Source organism: Lepus europaeus, chromosome 10, assembly GCF_033115175.1.
Source record: "Lepus europaeus isolate LE1 chromosome 10, mLepTim1.pri, whole genome shotgun sequence".
Taxonomy (NCBI): Eukaryota; Metazoa; Chordata; class Mammalia; order Lagomorpha; family Leporidae; genus Lepus; species Lepus europaeus.
This window is the reverse complement of record NC_084836.1, coordinates 111962815-111985388: the sequence shown is the minus strand read 5'-3', so window position 1 is coordinate 111985388 and position 22574 is coordinate 111962815. Positions and strand designations below refer to the sequence as shown.

General features: G+C 49.1%; 1 pseudogene; it reads left to right on the top strand.

Annotated features, from left to right (window-relative positions):
• The first annotated feature begins 15233 nt into the window (after window positions 1-15233).
• Window positions 15234-16358, top strand: LOC133768194 (E3 ubiquitin-protein ligase XIAP-like; annotated as a pseudogene).
• The last annotated feature ends 6216 nt before the right edge of the window (window positions 16359-22574 follow it).

Genomic DNA, 22574 nt, shown 5'->3' with positions numbered 1-22574 from the left:
GGAGAAGCCGGGACTGGAACAAGTGCCCACATGGGATGCCGGCACCACAGGCAGAGGCTTAACCTTCTGCACTATAGTGCCAGCCCCAGATTCTCTCTTTTAAGGGGTAATGATTTCACTGGGCCACCTGAGTCATCAGGATGCTCTCCCTGTCGCAAGGTCCCTGCAGAGTGCCCTCTGTGAGCAGTTCCTGATCTGGGGATCAGAGCACAGCCATGTCTAAGGCGGCATCATTATTCTATGGCAATGTATTTCCCTCTGCTTACACTCAAGCCTCACTAACATGATTTTTAAAAAGACCATTTACACACTGGATCAACAGCGCAGGAGAGGAAATAGCAAATACACAATTTCAAGAAAGCAGAAGCTGGAAAGCAATGGGTACTCAGTGGGGATCACACTGCGCTGATCCGAAGCCAGGAGCCAGGTGCTTCTCCTGGTCTCCCATGCGGGTGCAGAGCCCAAGCACTTGGGCCATCCTCCACTGCACTCCCGGGCCACAGCAGAGAGCTGGACTGGAAGAGGAGTAACCGGGACAGACTCTGGTGCCCCAACTGGGGCTAGAACCCAGGGTGCCAGCGCTGCAGGCAGAGGATTAGCCTAGTGAGCCACGGCGCCAGCAATGGTTTTTGGGTTTCATGTCGGCATTTGTGTGCCTTTGGACTGGGGAGCTACGAGGACTGGACAATTACCTGATTTAAGCCGATAAACCACCGAGTCTCAGCGGCTGGAGACATCAGTGTCTGCGGTGGGGATGTGGGTAGGACAGGTGAGAGATCATTTTGAGAGCCTGCAAACACGCAGTTACACCGTGCTTCTGTGAACCATCCTTATTTTATGTAGATGTAGAAATAAAGCAGATTCTCACGGTCCTCAAGTCTCTTGGAACTACTCCAGGCTTCCTTCAATATTTAATTTCTTCACAGAATTATTTTTCGTATACATTGCACTATTTGAGAGAGAGAGAGAGAGAGAGAGAGAGAGAGAGAGAGAACACAAACTTGGCCACATGCGAGTTTTCGTGAACTGTTCTTGATCCGTCTATGCACGGGTAGATGAATCATGAGAGTGCTGTGGGCGCTCGAAAGCTACAGTGGTCACCGGAGCATCCTCTTTTTCTTCAAGGTAATGTTGGCTACTCAGAGTTGTTCGGCTTCTTCCCACAGCCGTCTCCTTCGCCACTGAATTCTTTTTTAGGTATCTGAGGGCATTTGGCACCATCTGCTCTCCCGGCCCGCCGCTCCGTTCCCTCCCCCAGTGGTGTGGCTATCAGCATAGGTACACATCTCTCTGGCACTCAGAAACACCACGCCACGCTCCAGCGAATCACAGAGGATCTCCAGACTCACAGGAGGTTCGTAACTTATTTTCTTGTGCATGGAAGCATCAGGCTCAGGGAAGGAAAACATGAATGTGGCCAAGCTCACACTTTTATGTGTTTATTTCTCCCAACTTTAAGTCAGTAAAGCACACGACGTCTCGTCAACCGGAGTCACCAGTGTTTCTGAAGGTAGAAATGCGGATGTGGTCGACAAGAGGTTGTTTCTGAAAATCTGCTAGACAGGCAGAGTCGTTTTGGCTAGTGAACTTCATTTCTAAGGGTTGATTTCCTTTTTTCTAATTTCCTGGGAGGACCTTTTCCACTTAGTAATGTGGGGAAGTTGGTATCAGTGATTCACAATACATTTTGACATGAGTATGAAATAAGCTGAAGTATGACTGTATTCTTACCTGAGTTCACAGACAGCTTAAACATTTCTGCATGCAGAATTCTTTAGGGGTTTATTTATTTATGAGAGAGAGAGAGAGAGAGAGAGAGAGAGAGATCCCCGGTTCATCTCCCAAGTGCCTGCAATAGCCGGGAATGAACCACATCAAGTCTGGGACTGGGAACTCAACCCAGGTCTCGCATGTGAGAGGCAGGAACCCAGCTAGTTGATCATCCCCTGCTGCCTCCCAGCAGGTGCTTTAGCAGGAAGCTGGGATTGGGGGTGGAGCTCAAACCCAGGCGCTCTGACACGGAATGTGGGTGTCCCAAGCAGAGTCCTGACTGCGATGCCAAATGCTCACTCCTAGCGCACTTTCAAAAACTCTAGATTGTGAATTGTGGGTAAATATTTCAGAAAATAGTCATATGGTGAAAACTGAGATAGCAAGAAATACATGTAATATTGAATCCAAGAAAACGTATTGTCACAGTTGATATCCAGAACTCTCACTTGGTTAATCCTCCGCCTGCAGAGCCGGTATCCCATATGGGCGCCGGGTTCTAGTTACAGTTGCTCCTCTTCCAGTCCAGCTCTCTGCTGTGGCCCGGGAGTGCAGTGGAGGATGGCCCAAGTGCTTGGGCCCTGCACCTGCATGGGAGACCAGGAAGAAGCACTTGGCTCCTGGCTTCGGATTGGTGCAGCGTTGGCCGCAGCGGCCATTTGGAGGGTGAACCAACGGAAGGAAGACCTTTCTCTCTGTCTCTCTCTCTCACTGTCTGTAACTCTACCTGTCAAATAAATTAAAAAAAAAAAAAAGAATCCAGACACAAACTATCCAGGGTAAACAAATCCATAGGGACAGGACATAGATTAGTGACCACCAGGGGCTGGGTGTGGCCAGGGAGGACAGGGAAGTGACCGTAAAGGGACACAGAGTTTGGGGGCAATAAAAATGTTGGAAGTAGTGGGGATAGTTGTACAATCTTGTCAACTCATTAGGAGCCACTGAACTGTGTGCTTTAAAATAGTGAATTTCATGGCATGTGAATGACAGCAACCAGAAAGAAAAACAAACAGGAATTACTAGAAGGGCACTTGGCTCTCTTGGGTCAAGTTGGCAGGCAAGACTGATACGGCAGGAAAATCATCATGAAATGGTGAAATCACTAGCAATGGCCATGAATAAGTCCGTCATTGTGGGAATGAGCAGGCCAGCACCTACACGTGGAGAGCTGTGAGCTCAGCCCTTAACACGAGAGCCAAAGGTGGGGGTGGAGGATGGAAAGAAGAGAGGGATAAGTCCCAGCCTGTGACCATAAACTCTCAGCACCGGGGGGCTCGGAAGGCACAGTAAATCGGGCAGCCAGGGAGGAGGCTAGCAGGTGAACGGCAAGTACTCAAAGCTGGAGAAATGAAGAATCACAGATCCATAAAGCACCAGCCAGCAGCCCTGCCCCAGGGCTTCACTGGGGGTGGCTTGACCCTGGAGGAACCAAACCATCTTGTAAGAACTACACACCCTCGTGAGCAGGAGTTATGTGGACTATGTTAGCAACACGTTCTAACTGAGTTTTGAAATTCCCTTTGGCCCTTGTGGCTCCTTGGCTCCTTAGTACTGTGGAATAAACCGATGGAGAGCTTCAGCGCCTTCACAGTGACCACCCGTATCCCGTGCAAGGGGGAAGGGGGCAGAGACCATCCACTTCCCGGGGACGCTTCCGTTCCACACCAAAATGACTAAGCAGGGTCACAGCGAGGAGTGGCTAATTCTAAAAAAATGACTTAAAAAGGTATGAAAAGTAAGCTAAAAGGGAATCAAGGTGGTATAGTGGGAAAAAAAAGTCAAACGCAAAAATGACGCTAATGGAGGAACTAAAGAACGTAGTAGATGCAAGACAGCTGGAAAACAGAGCAAAGACAGGAGTCCTTTAGATGCAAATGGATTACAATTGCCAAAAAGTGACATCGCAGGATGCTGTGGATCAAGCCAACAACAGGATGTGGACCGGTTCCACACGTGAGAAACGCAGGGGCCAGCTGAGAGACTCCTGCACTCCGGGCAAGGGTGACACCAGCTCCCCTGGAGTGTGCAGGAAAACTTGTGGATTATCTCACCATAACCCTTTCTGCAGCTGAGGGCAACTCGACTGGGAAGAGTCCCAGGCTCCGAGGGCCTGGTCCTGTCTCACCCTGTCCTGGCAGGACCCTGCATCTCCTACATTTCTGGGGAAATCTGCTGAGAAACTTGGGAGCTTCGAGAAATCTGTGGTATAGCAGACAGACACCAGAGGGAGCTCCTTCCTGAAGAAGGAACTCTAGGTGTTCACGGCAAAGACACAGCCTCCATGAAGGCTGGAGAGGCGCCCGGAGTCCCGAGCTGGGGAGAGAGGAGAAGGTCTGTCCCGGAAAACACAGGCAGACATGACCAGGAGAGGTGGCTGCTATCTTTCAATGCACTGATGTGAATACAAAGTCTCCAGGGACACGGAGAAATAAAGAAATGTGGCCAAAATTAAGGGATAGTGGTTTTTTTTTTCCCTTAAGATTTATTTATTTGAGAGGCAGAGTTGCAGACAGAGAGAGAAAGAGAGAGACAGAGAGATCTTCTATACACTGGTTCACTCCTCAAATGGCAGCAATGGCCAGAGCTGGGCTGATCTGAAGCCAGAAGCCAGGAGTTTCTTCCAGGTCTCCCATGCAGGTACAGGGACCCAAGGACTTGGGCCATCTTTCTCTGCTTTCCCAGGCCACAGCAGAGAGCTGGATCAGAAGTGGAGCAGCTGGGACTCAAATGGGAGGCTTAACCTACTACACCACAAAGCTGGCTCCAAGGAATAAAATTAATATCCAAGAATCAACTCCAAAGACATGGGAGCACATAAATAGCTTGAACAAGAATGAAAAGTAAGCGCCATTAAAAGTTCACAAACTACACATTTCAACAGAGTTAGAAAATGCTTTTCAAATGCAGAAATCTCGGAGCTGAAGAGTATGTACGCTGACAGAACTGAAAAACTTCCTGGTGGGATTCAACAGCAGATTCGCACAAGAAAAAATGACTACACTCGAAGAAAATCATTTGAAATTGTTGAGTCAGAGGAGAACAAAAAGAAAGGAATAAAAAATAATGAGGAAAGATGGGGGGTGTTGGGACACCAACACACAGGCCAATATATGCATAACAGGAATCCCAGAAAGTGAAAATAAGAAAGAGATAAAGTGAATTTACAAAAAATGTCTGGAAATTCCCCAAATCTTGGGAAGAAAATGACATCCATATTCAAGAAGCTCGAAGGCATCCGAACAGGATGAGCTCACAGAAGACACACTGAGACAGTGCAGTCGGTTTGTCAAGTTAAAGACAAAGGGGGAGTCTTGGAAGCAGCCGGGGCGGGGGAATAACTCATCACATACGAAGGGATTTTCAGGAGCCCAGCAGACTTCTCACCTGGCACACACTGCGCAAGGGAACGGACGCTGCGTGTACAGTGCTGAAAATGTTCACAAAAACCAGCACTCAGCCAAAAATTACCCCCTCGAAAATGAAGCAGGAACGTGATTTTCCAAATAAATCAAAGCTGAGAGTTCACCATCGGGGAAGAGGGAGGCACAGAGCGGGCGGGGCCTGTTCAGGCCTGAGTTCTGGCTGTGCAGGGGCAGGGGTAGCGGAGACCGTGCGGTCTTCTCTGGTTGTGCCGCACCTCGCCTCATCTCGTTCGGCATCCTCTGCCGCCTCTCTCTGGGCCTGGTGGTGATGCCGTGGGGGAGTGACGCAACGGGGCAGAGCTCCTGGGCACAGAGGGGAGGGGTGAGCAGGCTTTGGTGCGTCCGGGGCTCCCTCTCGTCTGTTCTTTTCCTTACTGCTCCCAGCTGGGATCCTGATCTTTGCTCCTCTATAGGAAAGTGCTTATTTCCTTGGGAATCCCTAAAGATTTTTTTAAACTTCATTTTCGCTTTTTTGTAGTTTGAAAAGATGTCTCAATATGGCTTTGGTTTTTGTTTCTTTGTTGCGGTTTTCATTTGAGAATGTTTTACCACAGAAGAGCAAAAATAAAGAAAAAGTCCTGAAAGAATTCTCAGGGAAATAGGCCGGTGCCGTGGCTTAACAGGCTAATCCTCCGCCTAGTGGTGCCGGCACAGCGGGTTCTAGTCCCGGTTGGGGCGCCGGATTCTATTCCGGTTGCCCCTCTTCCAGGCCAGCTCTCTGCTGTGGCCCGGGAAGGCAGTGGAGGATGGCCCAAGTCCTTGGGCCCTGCACCCCATGGGAGACCAGGAGAAGCACCTGGCTCCTGGCTTCGGATCAGCGCGATGCGCCGGCCGCAGCGGCCATTGGAGGGTGAACCAACGGCAAAAAGGAAGACCTTTCTCTCTGTCTCTCTCTCACTGTCCACTCTGCCTGTCAAAAAAAAAAAAAAAGAAGAATTCTCGGGGAAATAAACACCTTACATGGAGCAGAGCAAAGGTAGGAACCGCATCTGGGAGCAGCGCGAAGAGGTGAGAGTGACCGCTGGACTGACCAAAGGAGAAGAGGCGACAGTGACCGCTGGACTGACCAAAGCCCTCACGCCCATGCCTGCTACCTGTATTCCGCCACCAAACAAGACTCTGAAGGAGAAGAAGTCAAGGTGAAGGGCAAACCTCAGAGAAGCACAAGGTCGTCTGCTACACCTGCTCCTGCGAAGCCAGAACCCAAGCCACAGAGGCCCCCACCAGAGAAAGGAGACAGTGCCCAACTGAAAGAAGGGAGAAGTGGGTGCTGGCACGGCCGGGGGTAACCCCGCAGAAGAGGGAACCCCCAAACGGAGCATGCACAGGAATCTGCTGGTGCTGGAGGAGCCCAGAAGGTCGCTGTGTGCTTGTGGGCACTGCACGGTTTGAAATGCCACTTTTATCAAGGTTTCTAAAACGCAGGATTTTGTTTCAAAGCTAAGGCATTAGCACACAGAACACTCCATTGTTGTTTTGGGGGAGGGGATAGGTCACTGACAGCATGTCTCTGCAGCCGGACCAAGTGGGGGGAGGGGGGAATGCCTTTCCCTTCTAGTTTTGAGGCTTCCCAAGGGAGGGGTTCCCCGCCATTGACCCACACAGCCACCACGGCACAGCCACTTGGAAGGGTGATTTGGTGATTCCTTACAGAATGAACCATATTTGCCCTCGCTGTAGCAGTTGCACTTCTGACTGCCGAGTCTTCGCAAACACCTGCACATGGGTGTGACAGCAGCTTTGCTCCTCATGGCCACGACTTGGAAGCCACCAAGATAGGATCGACTGAGGCAATCAGTCGATGGAACCTCACTCAGTGCTGAAAAGAAATGAGCTACAAGCTTGAAAAGACACGGAGGGAACTCAGAAGCACGTGGCTAAGTGACAGACGCCGATCTGGAAGGCAGCCGGCTGTGTCATTCCAGATACATGACGTCTGGGGAAGCAAAGTCTACGAGACAAAAAGACCAGCGCTTGGCGGGGGCTGGGGAGGGAAGACGTGAGAGTGCAGCTCACAGGGGACTTTTTATTTATTTATTTATTTATTTGAAAGGCAGAGTTACAGAGAGAGAGAGAGAGAGAGAGGCAGAGGCAGAGAGAGATAGAGAGAGAGATCTCCCATCTGCTGGTTCACTCCCCACGTGGCCGCAATGACTGGAGCTGTACCAATTCGAAGCCAAGAGCCAGGATCTGCCTCTGGGTCTCCCACATGGGTGCAGGGGCCCAAGGACGTGGGCCATCTTCCACTGCTTTCCCAGGCCAGAGCAGAGAGCTGGATCGGAAGTGGAGCAGCCGGGTCTCGAACTGGCGCCCATATGGAATGCTGGCACTGCAGGTGGCGGCTTTACCGCTACATCACAGCACAGGCCCACAGAGGATTTTTAGAGTAGTGAAGCCGCACTGTCGGATCCCACACGGGCAGATGCACGTCGCCACCCATTTGCCCAAACCCATAGAATGTGCAATACCAAGAGTGAGCCCTGATACAAGCCATGGATTTGGTAAGAAAGATCACCAAGAACGTTGGTGAGGGATGTTGCTAGTGGTGTGTGGGTACATGGAACTCTGTACCTTCAACTCAATTTTGTTCTGTTCCTAAAGCTGTTTTTTTTTTTTTTTTTAATGTATGTATGAAAGAAAAACCAACAAGAACAACACAAAGCACAGTTCTGAGGTCCTTAATTCTGTGAGAAAAGAGCCAATTATTCTCAATTAGTTGGAATTTAATCCTGCTTTATACATGTTTAAAGAACACATTTACATTTGCTGTAGCTTTAATATGATGCAGATGTTTCAACCCCAAGATCATCCGTTAGGAGTAGTAAGAGAGGGAGAACTTAAACCAGTTCTGGTGTTTGGGAGCTGGGCCTCGTGGAAGATTGTTGGGGGCAATGGACGGTAGTGCTCATGAGAGGGTTGGCTATAAAAGCCCGAGTTGAGCCGAACCACTCCCTTTCTTCCTGTCTCACAGGTGATTAGTTGTCTGTACCTACTCCTCTGTTGCCATTTGCTGCCCTTACAGAGGCCAAACCAATGGGGTCCTGAACTTGGACCTACATCTCCAAACTGTGAGCTAAATCAGCTCTTTCTCTTATAGAGTCAGTTGCCTCAGGTAGTTCACTATAGGGACGAAAAGTTGGCTAGTACAAAATCTGTAATTTTGATGATAGATTTCATTGTCAAAGGTGTATGATTCCAGGAGAGAACAGAAGTCTGTCTTAGTAATTTTGGGGAATGAAATATTCTTTCAAGGAGAGACCAAAGGGCTAACCACAAGGCAAAAGATTGACAAATTGTACTACATTAAAATAGTTTATCAAAAGACATGATTAAGGCTGGCAATGTGGCTTAACAGGCTAATCCTCTGCCTTGCAGCGCCAGCACACTGGGTTCTAGTCCCGGTTGGAGCGCCGGATTCTATCCCGGTTGCCCCTCTTCCAGGCCAACTCTCTGCTATGGCCCGGGAGTGCAGTGGAGGATGGCCCAAGTGCTTGGGCCCTGCACCTGCATGGGAGACCAGGAGAAGCACCTGGCTCCTGGCTTCGGATCAGCGCGATGCGCCGGCCGCAGCGGCCATTGGAGGGTGAACCAACGGCAAAAAGGAAGACCTTTCTCTCTGTCTCTCTCTCTCTCACTATCTACTCTGCCTGTCAAAAAAAAAAAAAAATTAGCAAAGGGGAACAAAGAGACCGGTGGCTGCCCAGTGCCAAATAGTAGGCAGACCTCCTGTCCTGAAGCCCTCGGTATTGAGTTTCCTGACACGGGTCTGTCTTGAGACACGCTTGATGGAGGAAGTCGCTGAGGAGAAGCATTGGGGAGGTGCACGGACTGAGATGGCGACAGGACAGGTCGTCAGCGTCCCTGCCCTAGCAGGGGGTGGTTGCCTTGGGCCAAACCCAGTGACTGTTTCCTGGCGAGCAGCGCAGGTGACCTCTGGGGTCACCTGGCGGACAGGACTTCTTATTTGCCCCCAGGTGTACTGAGGAACACCCTGAGCCTGCGCACTGGGCTGTGCGGTTCAGAGCTGCGGGTGCTCCACCCCGGGGCTTCAGAGGTGAGAGGAGACTGGTGGTCAGAGGAGCGAGCTCAAGTCCCCCAGGAGTCCTGGCTTCGGCTTCCCCGTGGGGATCGTGGGATCGGAGACTCACTTGCCCTTATCAGAAGGAGGACTGACCAGCAGTCGATTTTAACACATTTCTCCCAGTAACTGATGCAACTAGAAGACAAAACAAAACAGAAACCAAGACGATATAGGAAGTTTGAATCACACACACACACACACACAATGTGACTGATCAACATATATAAAAAAGAATTCGAAATTATTATGGAATATACAAACCAAATTATTATAGGATATATGCACACAGAACATTTTTTTTTTTTTGACAGGCAGAGTAGATAGTGAGAGAGAGAGAGAGAGAGAGAGACAGAGAGAAAGGTCTTCCTTTTTGCCATTGGTTCACCCTCCAATGGCCGCTGCGGCCGGCGCATCGCGCTGATCCGAAGCCAGGAGCTAGGTGCTTCTCCTGATCTCCCATGCGGGTGCAGGGCCCAAGTACTTGGGCCATCCTCCACTGCACTCCCTGGCCAGAGCAGAGAGCTGGCCTGGAAGAGGGGCAACCGGGATAGAATCCGGCGCCCCAACCGGGACTAGAACCCGGTGTGCCGGCGCCACAAGGCGGAGGATTAGCCTGTTAAGCCACGGCGCCGGCCTAGAACAAATATCAACAAATATCAAAGGATTTAAGTCAAACTGAACACAGTGTAATTAACATAGAAATAAATGAAATAGAACTTTCAGAAAAATGTTCTATATGATTAAAATTAAATCAAACACTTCTAAGGAAACACAGTTTAAAGATGAAATCACAATGGGCAATATTTTGAAGTGAAAATACAACATAGCAAATCATAGGATACAACTAAAACTACAGAAGGGGTTCTAACCTAACGTGTATGTATTTAAACAGAACAAATGCTGATAACCAACCATCTTACCTTTGATCTCCAAAGTGAGAAAAAGAATAGCAAATTTTTTAAAAGATTTATTTATTTATTTGAAAGTCAGAGTCACACAGAGAGAGGAGAAGCAGAGAGAGAGAGAGAGAGAGAGAGAGAGAGAGAGAGAGAGGTCTTCCATCCGTTGGTTCACTCCCCACTTAGCCACAACTGCTGGAGCTGTGCCAATCCGAAGCCAGGAGCCAGGAGCTTCCTCTGGGTCTCCCACACGAGTGCAGGGTCCCCAGGACTTGGGCCATCTTCTACTGCTTTCCAGGGCCATAGCAGAGAGCTGGATTGGAAGAGGAGCAGCCGGGTCTCGAACTGGCGCCCATATGGGATGCCAGCGCTTCAGGCCAGGGCGTTAACCCACTGCGCCACAGCGCTGGCCCCAAGAATAGCAAATTAAATAAAAATTGGTAAGAAGAGAATAACTTAGATCAGAATACAAATAATAAAAATAAACATACAACATGGAAGATCAACAAAACCCAATGTTGAAACTTTGAACAAACTAACAAAATTTGGTAAATTATGGTGAAATAGCTAATATAAACAAAGGAAAAATGAACATAACTATAGACCCTATAGACAATGAAAATAAAGAATATTATGACTGCATAGGAATAAAATACAAAATTCAGAGAAATGGATAAATTCCTATAAAATAAGAACATCAAAATTTCATAGGAGAAATAGAAAACATCAGCAATCATGCATCCATGAAATAAATTAATACAGAGTTTAAAAATTCTCTCAAGGACAACTTTGGGCTCCAGAGGCATCAATATTGAATTTTACCAAACATTCAAAGAAGAAATAATACCAATCTTATAGCAAATCTCCCATAAAATAAAAAAGGGAATATTCTCAACTTACTTATGAGGCCAATATAAATTTGATCTCTAGAACTTAAAAAGGTCGTTATAAGAAGACAAAAGCAGGGCCCGGCATTGTGACACAGCAGGTTAAGCTGCTGCCTGCAATGCTGGCATCCCATATGCATTGGTTCAGGTCCCTGCTAATGGCTTGGGAAAGCAGCGGAAGATGGTCAGAGTCCTTGGGCCCCTGCACCTACATGGGAGACCCGGAAGAACCTCCTGGCTCCTGGCTCCTGGCTCCTAGCTTCAACTTGGCCCAGCTCTGGCTGTTAATGGCCATTTGAGGAGTAAAGCAGTGGATGGAAGACCTCTGTTTCTCCTTCTCTCCCTCTAACTGCCTTCCAAATAAATAAATAAACAAAATAAAAGATCTATGTTTCTAGGAATAGATGCAAACGTCGTGAACAAAATATTAAAGGAGGATCCAGGAAGAATGGGAACAAAGGGAGGACTGCATTTCCAGAGACCAAGGGGGGACTCCAGTAAAGAAGGGACAGGCACCCTCAACTGCACAGACTCAGCCCGCCAGCACAGGCCCAGGGACAAGGCACCCTGCCACTTCTGTCCTGGCTCCCTGGCCGGGACGGGGTGGGGGAGGGAGGGAGGGAGACGCCTCATTGCTGAGAAAAGGTTAAGAGGGAAAGCTCGGCGACGCCCATCACCGCTGCAGCCAGCAGCCCTAACTACAGGGATAAACGGTCCTCGGAGGCCTTAAAGCCTGTCTGGAAAGCTGGCTGGGTCCAAGCAGCTGTTTTACCCCCAGAAAAATGAACTCACAGTGCTCCACAGCTCTCCTAGACTCCATTCTGTCTTAGGGGCCAGAAGGCAGCCCCAGCTGCTGTAGGAAGCCTCTGGAACTGGTGCACCTCACAGGGCACAGAGCAAGCCCGTGTGCATCCCGCAGGGGCAGATTCCCAGGCACCAGCTGCTGACTCCTGCCTCCCCTCTGCACCTCGTCCTGGGCTCAGCAGAGGCCGCGGCCAGTACACAAGCTCTGATGAAGTCCCCCTGCTGCCATCTTTTGGCACAGGGTTCTTGGTGGCCAGCATCAAGTTTGCATACTGCATTGGTACCTGGAGATAGATTCTTCTGCATCCTGCAGCCCTGGGACTGCTGCTGTTGGTGCTACAACCCCCAGAGTAACCAGTGCTCGCCCTGAGGGAACTGGGGGAGGCCCTACCTGTACCCCACAGCTGCTGGTGCATATGCCCCAACATAGCTTGTTCTCATCCTGCAGGAGCAGAATAAGGTACCCTCTGTGCCCTGAAGCTCTGGGACTGTGTAGGTTCTCTAAGCCTTGGGGACAGCCACCCTGGCCCCATGGGACCTGTGAAAGCCCTGCCTGCATTGCACTGCCACAGGCCCACATCTGCTAGTGCACAGCATGACCTGCGCTCACGCCATGGGAGCTTGGTAAGGACCCTACCACATTCTGTAGCTCTGGAGTTGTGATTGTTGGTTGTATAAGCCCTAGGGACACGCACACTGGCCCCGTGGGCTCTGTGGAAGGCTCTGTTTGCATTCCACCACACCAGGCCTGTGCTTGCTGGTGCATAGTCCCCACTGTAATCTGTGCTCACCGTGCAGGACCAGGGTAAACTACCCTCTGCATCCTGAGCCCTGGGACCCTGACTGTTGGTGCCATATTCCCCAGCATTACCTGAGCTCACTCAAGGGCACACTCCCCAGCATAACCAGTGCTTCCCCTGTGGGATCCAGGTAACGCCACACTCGCACATTCTGCACCTCTGGGACTGTGTGCATGGGTGCTAAACTCCTGTGCTCACCCTGTGCAACCTGAGCAAGGCCCTATCTGCAGTCCACTGCCCCAGGCCTACAGCCTCACCTGCACTTGTCCCATTGAAACTGGGGAAGGTCACTACCATGTCCGACAGCTCTGGGACTCTGATGCTTTGGAGCAAGAGAAAGCTCCAAGCTCACGCCCGCCAGGACACGATCCGTCAGAGCCCTGTGGGGCCTGGGTAAATTTCAGAGCCCCCTGTGCGGGGACTGTAGCTGTTGGGTAGCTTCATCCACACCCACTCAGCAGGATCTAGGAAAGGTCACATCCACATCCCGCAGTTCCAGAGCCCCAACTCTCAGTGCCACTACCCCCAGTATCACCCGTAGGGCTGCCCCTTCTGAGTCCCACAGCACCAGCAATATGGCTTTGTTGATACCTGACCTGTAGACAGGATTCATTCTGAGAGGAGGAGCGTGGTGGGGGCAAGAAGTCTGGAGTCACCACACAGACCCCGGGAGCCGGGTGAAAGCGGGGCAGAGGCAGGCAGCCTGCAGACTCGTTTATTTCAGTTGGTACAGCAGCTTATATAGCCAAGGCACCAATCGGGTCAAGGGGCGCTCTATGCCCTAACCAATCACAGCCTGTTGTCAGTCAGGCTCTGTTGTCATGTGGTTTCCAAAGCCATCCAACCACAGCCTGTTGCCAGGCAGTTTCTGTTGCCAGCGGCCATTTTGGCATGGCCTTCTCATTCCACCACACAGGGTGCTTTTCATTTCTTCTTCTTCTTCTTCTTCTTCTTCTTTTTTTTTTAAGATTATTTTATTTATTTGAAAGGCAGAGCCAGGGCGGCGGGGGGGGGGGGGGGCAGAGAGATCTTCCATCTGCTGGTTCACACCTCAAATAGCCACAACAGCCAGAACTGGGCCAGTCTGAAGTCAGGAGCCAGGAGCTTCATCCAGGTCTCCCACATGGGTGCAGGGGCCCAAGCACTTGGGCCATCCTCTGCTTCTTTCCCAGGTGCATTTTCAGGGAGCTGGATTGGAAGTGGAGCAGCCGGGATTTGAAGCAGTGCCAATATGGGATGCCAGTGGCACAGGTGGCAACCTTACCTGCTACACCACAGAGCCGGCCCTTCTCATTACTTCTGAATTGGGATGAGAGACTCCTCTTTTTTTTTTTTTTTGACAGAGTTAGTGAGAGAGAGAGAGACAGAGAGAGACAGAGACAGAGAGAAAGGTCTTCCTTTCCATTGGTTCGTTCACCCCCCCCCCCCCCAAATGGCCACTAAGGCCGGTGCCCTGCACCGACCCGAAGCCAGGAACCAGGTGCTTCCTCCTGGTCTCCCATGTGGGTGTAGAGCCCAAGGACCTGGGCCCTCCTTCACTGCACTCCCGGGCCACAGCAGAGAGCTGGACTGGAAGAGGAGCAACTGGGACAAAATTCAGCGCCCCAACCAGGACTAGAACCTGGGGTGCTGCTGCCACAGGTGGAGGATTAGCCTATTGAGCTGTGGCACCGGCCTGAGAGACTCCTCTTGCTCATGGCTTTCAAAAAAATTTTTGAATCAAAACTTATCTTTTAATTTCATTTTCCACAAAAGGCTTGACTATCCTGTGGCCAACAAGAATAACTGGCCCACGCTCCAGCAAGTGCAACAGGCCTGTGGAAGCTCTGTTCTTAATAGCTGAAAGCCGCAGGCAAACCACGTAGATTAGGAGTATCGTGTACAGTCCTACAACGGATGATACAGCAATTAAAATGAATGAAAACAAAACTCAGCAGAACAACGCGAGGCACAAAGACACAAAATAATACCTTCCAAATGACTTCATTATACAAAACAGAAACAGACAAAAATATAAGTATACGTTTTGGAGCTACACATATTTTAAAAAATATAAGGGAAACACAATTAAGTTATTGCCACCAGCTACCTTGAGGGTTTATGATTGGGAAAGAACAAGCAAGGACCTTCTAGAATGTTGGACCTCTTCCTCCTACGCATGCGCGCCCGCTGGGTGGGGTAGCATTTTCAGCTGTGGCGGGGGCCGGAGGGCAGGCAGGGAGGGGTGGAAAGAGAGTTCGTTTTCTGTGGCTGCGCCCTCCCTGCTGGTGGAAGTGGCGGGACCTTGGCGACGCCCCGAGCGGCCACGGCGCTGATCGAGGAAGGCCCGGCCAAGGGGCAGGAGTTGGCATTTCCAACTGGGGTCTCGGGCAGCCCCAGCTCGGGGACCCTCCCCTGGGGACCAGGCCGTTCACCGCTGGAGGTCCTATTTTCAAGATGACTTTTACCAGTGTGGAAGGACCTGCAGACATCCACAGAAATGGAGAATTTAAGGAGGAGTTTGAAGTTAAAAACTTGCGGATTTTCCAAGTAGCAGTCCGGCTTCCGGCAGGTGGAGACACGGAGCGATGCTCAGCCGCCCTAGAGGGCGATGTGCAGACCCGGCGGTTGGAAGACACGGGAAAGTATCCCAAAAACGCAGGTTTATCGACGGCTTTTATTTTGAAAATAGTGCTGCACGACCTACAATCCTGGTGTCCCAAATGGTCGATACGAAGGTGGAAACTGCCTGGGAAACAGAAATCATTTTGCTTTAGACAGACCATCTGAGACTCACGCAGACGATCTGAGACCTGGACAGGTGTGGATCTGTCAGACCCCATATACCCACGGAGCCCTGCCACGTGCAGCACAGAAGCCAGATTGGAGTCCCTTCAGCACTGGCCACGCTATGCCCACTAAGCCCCCAGAGAGTTGGCTAGAGCCCGGCTCCGCTACACAGGTGTGGAGGGTCAAGTGCAGTGCTCTTGTGGAAACTGAAGAACTGGCAACCTTGTGTTCACGCCTGGTGGGAGCCCAGGCAACGCGTTCCTAACTGCTCCTGTGTTTTGGGCCAGACCGTTGGTATTCAAAGCGAATCTGATGTTGTGATTTCTGATAGGAATTTCCCAAATTCAACGAATCCTCCAAGCAACCCAGCCATGGCAGATCGGGAGTTGGATCTGATGCCTTAGGCGAAGGTGATGAGGTAAGGTGCTTTCGCTGTGGAGGAGGGCTAGTGAAGACCCTTGGGAACAGCATACTGAGTGGTATCCATGGTGTGAGTATCTATTAGAAGAGAAAGGACAAGGATATGTAGACAGTATTCATTTAACTCATTCACTTGGGGAGCCTCTGGCAAGAACGGCTGAAAACACACCATCACTCACTAAAACAACCGATGGTGCCGTCTTCCAAAGTCCTGTGGTTCAAGAAGCTATACGGATGGGATCCAGCGTCGGGGACATTAAGAAAAGAATGGAGGAAGACGTTCAGACTTCTGGGAGCAGCTATGAATCATTCGAGGTCTGGCTGCAGATCTAGCGAACGCTCGGGAGAGCGGTGCACAGGCTGAGTGGAGTCGGACTTCACTGCTGGCAGCTCCGGCGCCTGCAGGAGGGGAAGCTTGCAAGACCTGCCGGGACAGAAGTGCTGCTGCGGTCTTCATTCCTGGGGACACGGGGCACCTGTACACAGCGTGCTGGAGCAGTTGACACGTGCCCCTGTGCTACACCGTCATCGCTTTGAAGCAGAGGATGTTTATGTCTTAATCTAACGCCACAGGGGCAGGCTGTGGTCCTCTTATTACCCTGCTTGAATGTGTGCCGTGAGCTGACTTTAAGTAATCAGCGTTGAATTCCGTTAGCGTTTGCTACCAATTAGGGGGAAAAAGTAATGGTTTAGTCGGCAGTGTAAAATTGAACTTCTGAGTGTTTCCGGTTATTAACTGTATTATTTTTCCCATTGTTTTACTGTTCTTTAGTTGAAACTGTAGACTAAGAAGCATCACATGATAACTGATTGCAGTGTGTATTGGTAGTACATTGACTTAGTTTCTAAGTGTACGTGAATTAATTGTTTCGTTCTTTTCAGATAGACTTAGCCAATGGAGCATTCTGTAGAAACTTGGAGATTCTAGTTAATCTCCCCAATCACATAATTTGTTGTGTGTGATAAACAGAATGAACCGATCCGCACTGGTGGAAAGATAGAGATTATTTTTAGATGCTTGTCTTTGTGTTTTAGGATTCTGTCCTTTTCAAATGATCAGCACTCACTTGGATGAATGATTTCAAAAGAGGTTTGTGTTCAACGACACAATGCCATCTAGCCAACACGTAGTGACATGGAAAGATGTCAAGGATATTGTAAGTATAAAACACAAATACTAAACCACTGTGCATGTTATGAGCCAAGTCAAGGGGTGTGTGTTTTGTGTATGTGTAGAACAAATGATTTGTAAAGATAGCTCCAAGCTGTTAGATGTGGCTTCTTTAGAGGGGTGGGAGTGTGGATCCCATGGAGGGTGTACAGGGGCCTTTCACTTTCTGTTGTTTTTTTTTTTTTTGTCTTTTATTCTGTTTGAATTTTTATAAGTATGTGTTACTTTTGTAATCAGAATCTGTAGAAAATATTTTACTGATGTAAAGGCTTAGGCATGTTCAAACACCTGCAAAACTACTTATCACTCAGCTTTAGTTTGTCTGATCCAAGATGGGGCAGGTAGCCTTTTTAGCGCCAATGTGAAATTTGAATGTTTTTATGTTTTTCCTGCTTTGTGGATGGAAAATATTTCTGAGTGGTAGTTTTCTGAGGTAAACCATGTCTTATCTTATTTCAAAATAAATATTTCTGATTTTGTAAAATGAAATAAAAAAAAAGAAATCTTCCTGAACTTGACCTCAGTGATCTTCCAGTGAACTTAGTGGACTGGCCAAGTCTAGAGCCACTAGAGAGGCAGAGCGGGAGGGCATCTGCCCCGAGGGCAAGGAGTGACGGAGGTCTGGGTCCGTGTCCATAAGGTCAGGGGTGGCATCTCTGTAGGGAGACTGTTGGTACAGAGCCGGAGAGAGCCTAGGAAGAGGTGGGCAGCAGGACGGCGTGGAGAATCGGCTGGGCAGGGAGAACGGCGTCTGTTTGGGGCCTGGAAAGCGGCTGGGTGAGGTGTCCGTGCCGAGGAGCAGCCTCAGCACTGGGGCAGAGTGTGCGCGAGTGTGGACCGTCAGGGCTGAAGGCAGGTGTCCACAGGCGTCAGGGTGGGAGGCGAGACCCATCCAAGGTACCACAGCCTGAGCAGGGGGGAAGGCTGTCAGTGCAAGGGGCACCCTGATGTGTAGGGCCAGAGCCCCAGGAGACAGAAGAGGACATCTGGAGGCGAGGGTGGCCTGCCACGGGGAGCCAGCGTCTGGCTAAGAGATGAGGGGTTCCCCAGAATAGCCCGGATGAAGCAGGCACCGGTGTGCAGAAGCAGCCCTGTGTCACTGCGGGAGCCCAAGCAGGGTGAGTGGGCAGTGTAGAAAGTCATCCTAAGCAGGGGAAAGTGTGATATTTTCTACAAATATGACTATAAACGTTAAAAATTCAGAAAGAGTAATAATGATAAGTTATATTTTTAAACACCATCATTTATTCTAGTCTTCTTGAAGAGACTTATGTTGGACCGGCGATGTGGTGTAGTGGGTTAAACCACAGCCTGCAGTGCCAGCATCCCTTATGGGTGTCAGTTCGAGTCCTGGCTGCTCCAGTTCCGATCCAGCTCCCAGCTGATGTGCCTGGGAAAGCAGTGGAAGATGGACCAAATCCTTGGGCCCCTGCACCCACGTGTGAGACCCAGAAGAAGCTCCTGGCTCCTGGTTTCAGCCTGGCCCAGCCCTAGCCGTTGCGACCATTTGGAGAGTGAATCAGTAGATGGAAGATTATCTATCTCTCTATCTCTGTCTCTATCTCTGTCTCTCCTTCTCTCTCTCTGTAAGTCTGCCTTTCAAATAAATAAACATGTTTTTTAAGAGAGAATTATGTTTCTGCCCATTGCCTGTAATTTACAGACCCTCCTGTGGGAAGAGTAGCATCGTTGACCTTGGACTTGGCTGTGAGTTGTGCTTTGGCCAATGGAACATGAGCAAAGGCAACGCACACACTGTCCGTTCCTGCTGGCTCCTTGGTTATTTCACTCTATCTTGAGAAGAAGACTGACCAGTGAACAGGCTGCTCCTTTAGTCTCAGCCCCATGGCCTGGAGGGGGCACCCTGCCTGGAACAAAACAGTAGACAACTTGAAACCTACAAGTATCTTCAACAAAGAAAAGAAAAAAACAAACACCCTTTTGTGGTGGAAAGCCAAGGAGGGTTTCGGGTTACTTGTGCCCCAAACATAAGCAAAGCTGATAGAGACAGCTGATGCCCCTGTTCACATCAGTTACGTTCAGCACGGTCACGGTCAGCACTGACGACGCAGCAAACCCTGAGCCCCTGCTGCCGGGGACACAGAGTCAGTCTCCGGGAGCCCCCGGCTACAGCGTTTTCCCCAGTTGCTCAACACATAGCCTCATTTTATGTGCGCTTCAGTGGGGAGACACCTTCTGTAATGCTTACTGTTCCGTGAACATCCTGGTCGACTGCACGGAAGTGGTGCCTGTCCAAAGCTCAGCTAACACACGCGGTCTTTTGTTTTGTTTTTTTGGTCAGGCACATCACAGCCTTCTTGCACCTAGAAACACAAGGTGGCACTTCAGCATTATGCGTGGGGCCATTTTACACAGAAAAATCACAAAACTGAAAAACGTGGCCCCAAATCCATGGAAAAGGACAGCCCCGTAGGAGAGCAGGGAACGGGAGGGTGAGAGCCGCCCCCCTCCACCTCAGCTGGGAATGTGCGTGTTGACCAACTCGGGGTTTCGCCCCTGGGCACAAGGCTCTGAAGGACTGCCCAGGCATCAGAGGTACTGATTCTAGGGTAGCAAGTAGACTTCAGCACGCAGGAGACACTGCAAGTTCAGAATCGCATGATGAGGACAGGCTGTGGAACACTCAAGCTAGAAATTAATCCTAAGATGTCACCAAAGCCCGTAAGTGTTAATTACCAGGTCCAGATTGCCAGACTAAATTTTTTACCATGTAGATTTGCACTATTTGAAAGATAGAAAATGTAAGTATGTAGAATGGTTGAAAGCACGAAGATGGAAACTAACCAGGAAAATACAGGCAAAAGAAAGATATAATTAGATTAATACCAGACGATAGAAAGCTCTAGGATGAAGACTTCTTCTAGGGGCAAAGAGGGCATCACCAGAAAGACTCAGTTCACCAGGAATACATTTATATTTGACCCAATCAATGAAGTCAGGGTATGTAAAGCTAACACTCGTGTAGTTACAGGTATAAACTGAGAAATCTATGGCCATGTTGAAGTCATTTAGCATTTGTTTCTCAACTATTGAGAAAAAGGACAAAAAGGGTTAGGTGTTACGTTGCAGCGGATTAAGCCGCTGCTTGGGATGCCCGCACCCCATATCCAAATGCCCAGCTCGAGTGCACTTCCCACCCAGCTCCCCGCTAACGTGCCAGGGCGGCAGTGGGTGATGGCCCAAGTGCTTTAGTTCCTGCCACCCACGTGGGAAACTCGGATGAAGTTCTGGCTCCTGGCTTAAGCCTGGCCCAGACTTGGCTGTTGTGGACATTTGGGAATGAACCAGCAAACGGAAGATTCTCTGTGAGTCACTCTACCTTTCAAACACATTAGTCAATAAAAATTTTTAAAGGACAAAACGTTAGAAAGATTTCACCTATTTGAACAACCGATCTGTGTTTACGAAATGCTCCACACAGCATTTAGAGAGCACCTTCCTTGGTGTGAGGATGGAGACGGCTGAGTAGGAGTTGTTCAGAAGGCAGTGTGTGGAGGAGTCTTACTCATTCACTCTGCTGGAGCGCAGGGCAAGGTGTATTAGAGAGGCCCGTGGAGCCATTGTCTCCCTCAAGGTCTCCTGGCCAAGCCGAAGGCGCTGTCCTGGTTGAGCAGTCACATGGCCGAACGCACCACACCACTGGAGTGAGGCGGGTGTGAGAAGGAGCACTCAACCATGAGAACAGGGCCTGGGGCTCGGCGCGCTCCGGTAGGGCAGCAGAAGGGGGTACTGGGATATAATAGTGAGGCCTTCCCTGTAGTTAGGTTACAACCTGGGAATTTGCACGGCTCCTCCCGCTCTTGGCCATCTGTAGGTCTTCCAACTGCAAAATGCTCCTTAGTTTACAGCAAAGAGCAAGTCCAGCCACTTGGGACAGCAGTGCAAAAAGGTAGGTTCTGGGTAGTATAGACTTTTTAAAAAAGATTTATTTATTTATTTATTTGAAAGGCAGAGTTACAAAGAGAAGGAGAGGCAGAGAGAGAGAGAGAGAGAGAGAGAAAGAGAGAGAGAGAGGTCTTCCATCTACTGGTTCACTCCCCCAAGTGGCCTCAACAGCTGGAGCTGGAATGATCTGAAGCCAGGAGCCAGGAGTTTCCGCTGGGTCTCCCACACAGGTGTAGGGGCCCGAGTAGAAAGCTGGATCGGAAGTGGAACAGCCAGGACTCAAACCAGTGCCCATATGGAATGCTGGCACTGCAGGCAGAGGCTTAACCTGCTATGCCACAGGGCCAACCTCTAGTATAGACATTTTAACAATATAATGCTTCCATTCATGAATATGGAATATCTTTCCATTTCTTTGCTTCTTCTTAAATTTATTTCATGAAAACCTGTGTGCAAATGTTTGTAAGGGGTTTATTCATAATTGCAAAAAACCTGGAAGCAACCCAAATGTCCATCAGTTAATGATTGGATTAACAACCTGCTGCATTTCCATACAATAGACTACAACTCAGCAATAAAAGGAACAAACAGCACACAACAGTATGTATTGTGTAAAATGTATTGTGTAAAAATATGGCAAATGCTAATTTTTAACTGCCACCTAACTGCTTCGGATGTATTCATTGAGATGAAAATACTATACTACTTTGATACCCACAATACCCATTTGAAAATATATGAAAAGCAAATCTCTAATCACTGGAAAATTAAGATTTTTCTTTTTCTTTGAACCCCCCAACTGGCCACAACAACCGGAGCTGGGCCAATCTGAAGCCAGGAGCCAGGAGCTTCTTCTGGGTCTCCCACGCAGGTACAGAGGCCCAAGGACTTGGGTCATCTTCCACTGCTTTCCCAGGCCATAGCAGTGCCATAGCGACTGCCCCATAGACATTTTTAATCAAATGAAGTACAGCCATATACCCCAAAGTCTTTTATACCCTTCTCATTCTGCTATGCAATAAAAGCATATGCATAAATTATAATTTACTTTTTCATTTTCTAAGATCATAATTCTCTAGGAATAATTTTTTCTTATAGACTTCCCTCTTAATCTGTGTATTATTTTAATGATACAATAATCATCATATAATTAAATATAACAATGTGTTGATAATATTCTATTGATAAAATTCTTCAGGGAATGCATCACTGATGATATGTGGGTACATGAGAACACATGGAGCTTTGAGCATATCACTTGGCTCTTTGAACTTCTAGTAAATTGCCAAAACTCACATGATACTCTCTTATCAAAATTATTTTAATGATAAAACTTAGATATTAACAAACGAGTAAGTTTGCCTTCAATTTTTATGAAGGCATAAAATCAGAAACCTGACACTTTCTTTTTTGAAATTTTATTAGACAGGCAGAGTTAGACAGTGAGAGAGAGAGACAGAGAGAAAGGTCTTCCTTCCATTGGTTCACCCCCCAAATGGCTGCTATGGCCAGCGTGCTGCGCCGATCCGAAGCCAGGAGCAAGGTGCTTCCTCCTGGTCTCCCATGCAAGTGCAGGGGCCCAAGCACTTGGGCCATCCTCCACTGCCTTCCTGGGCCACTAAACCTGGCACTTGTAAAAGAA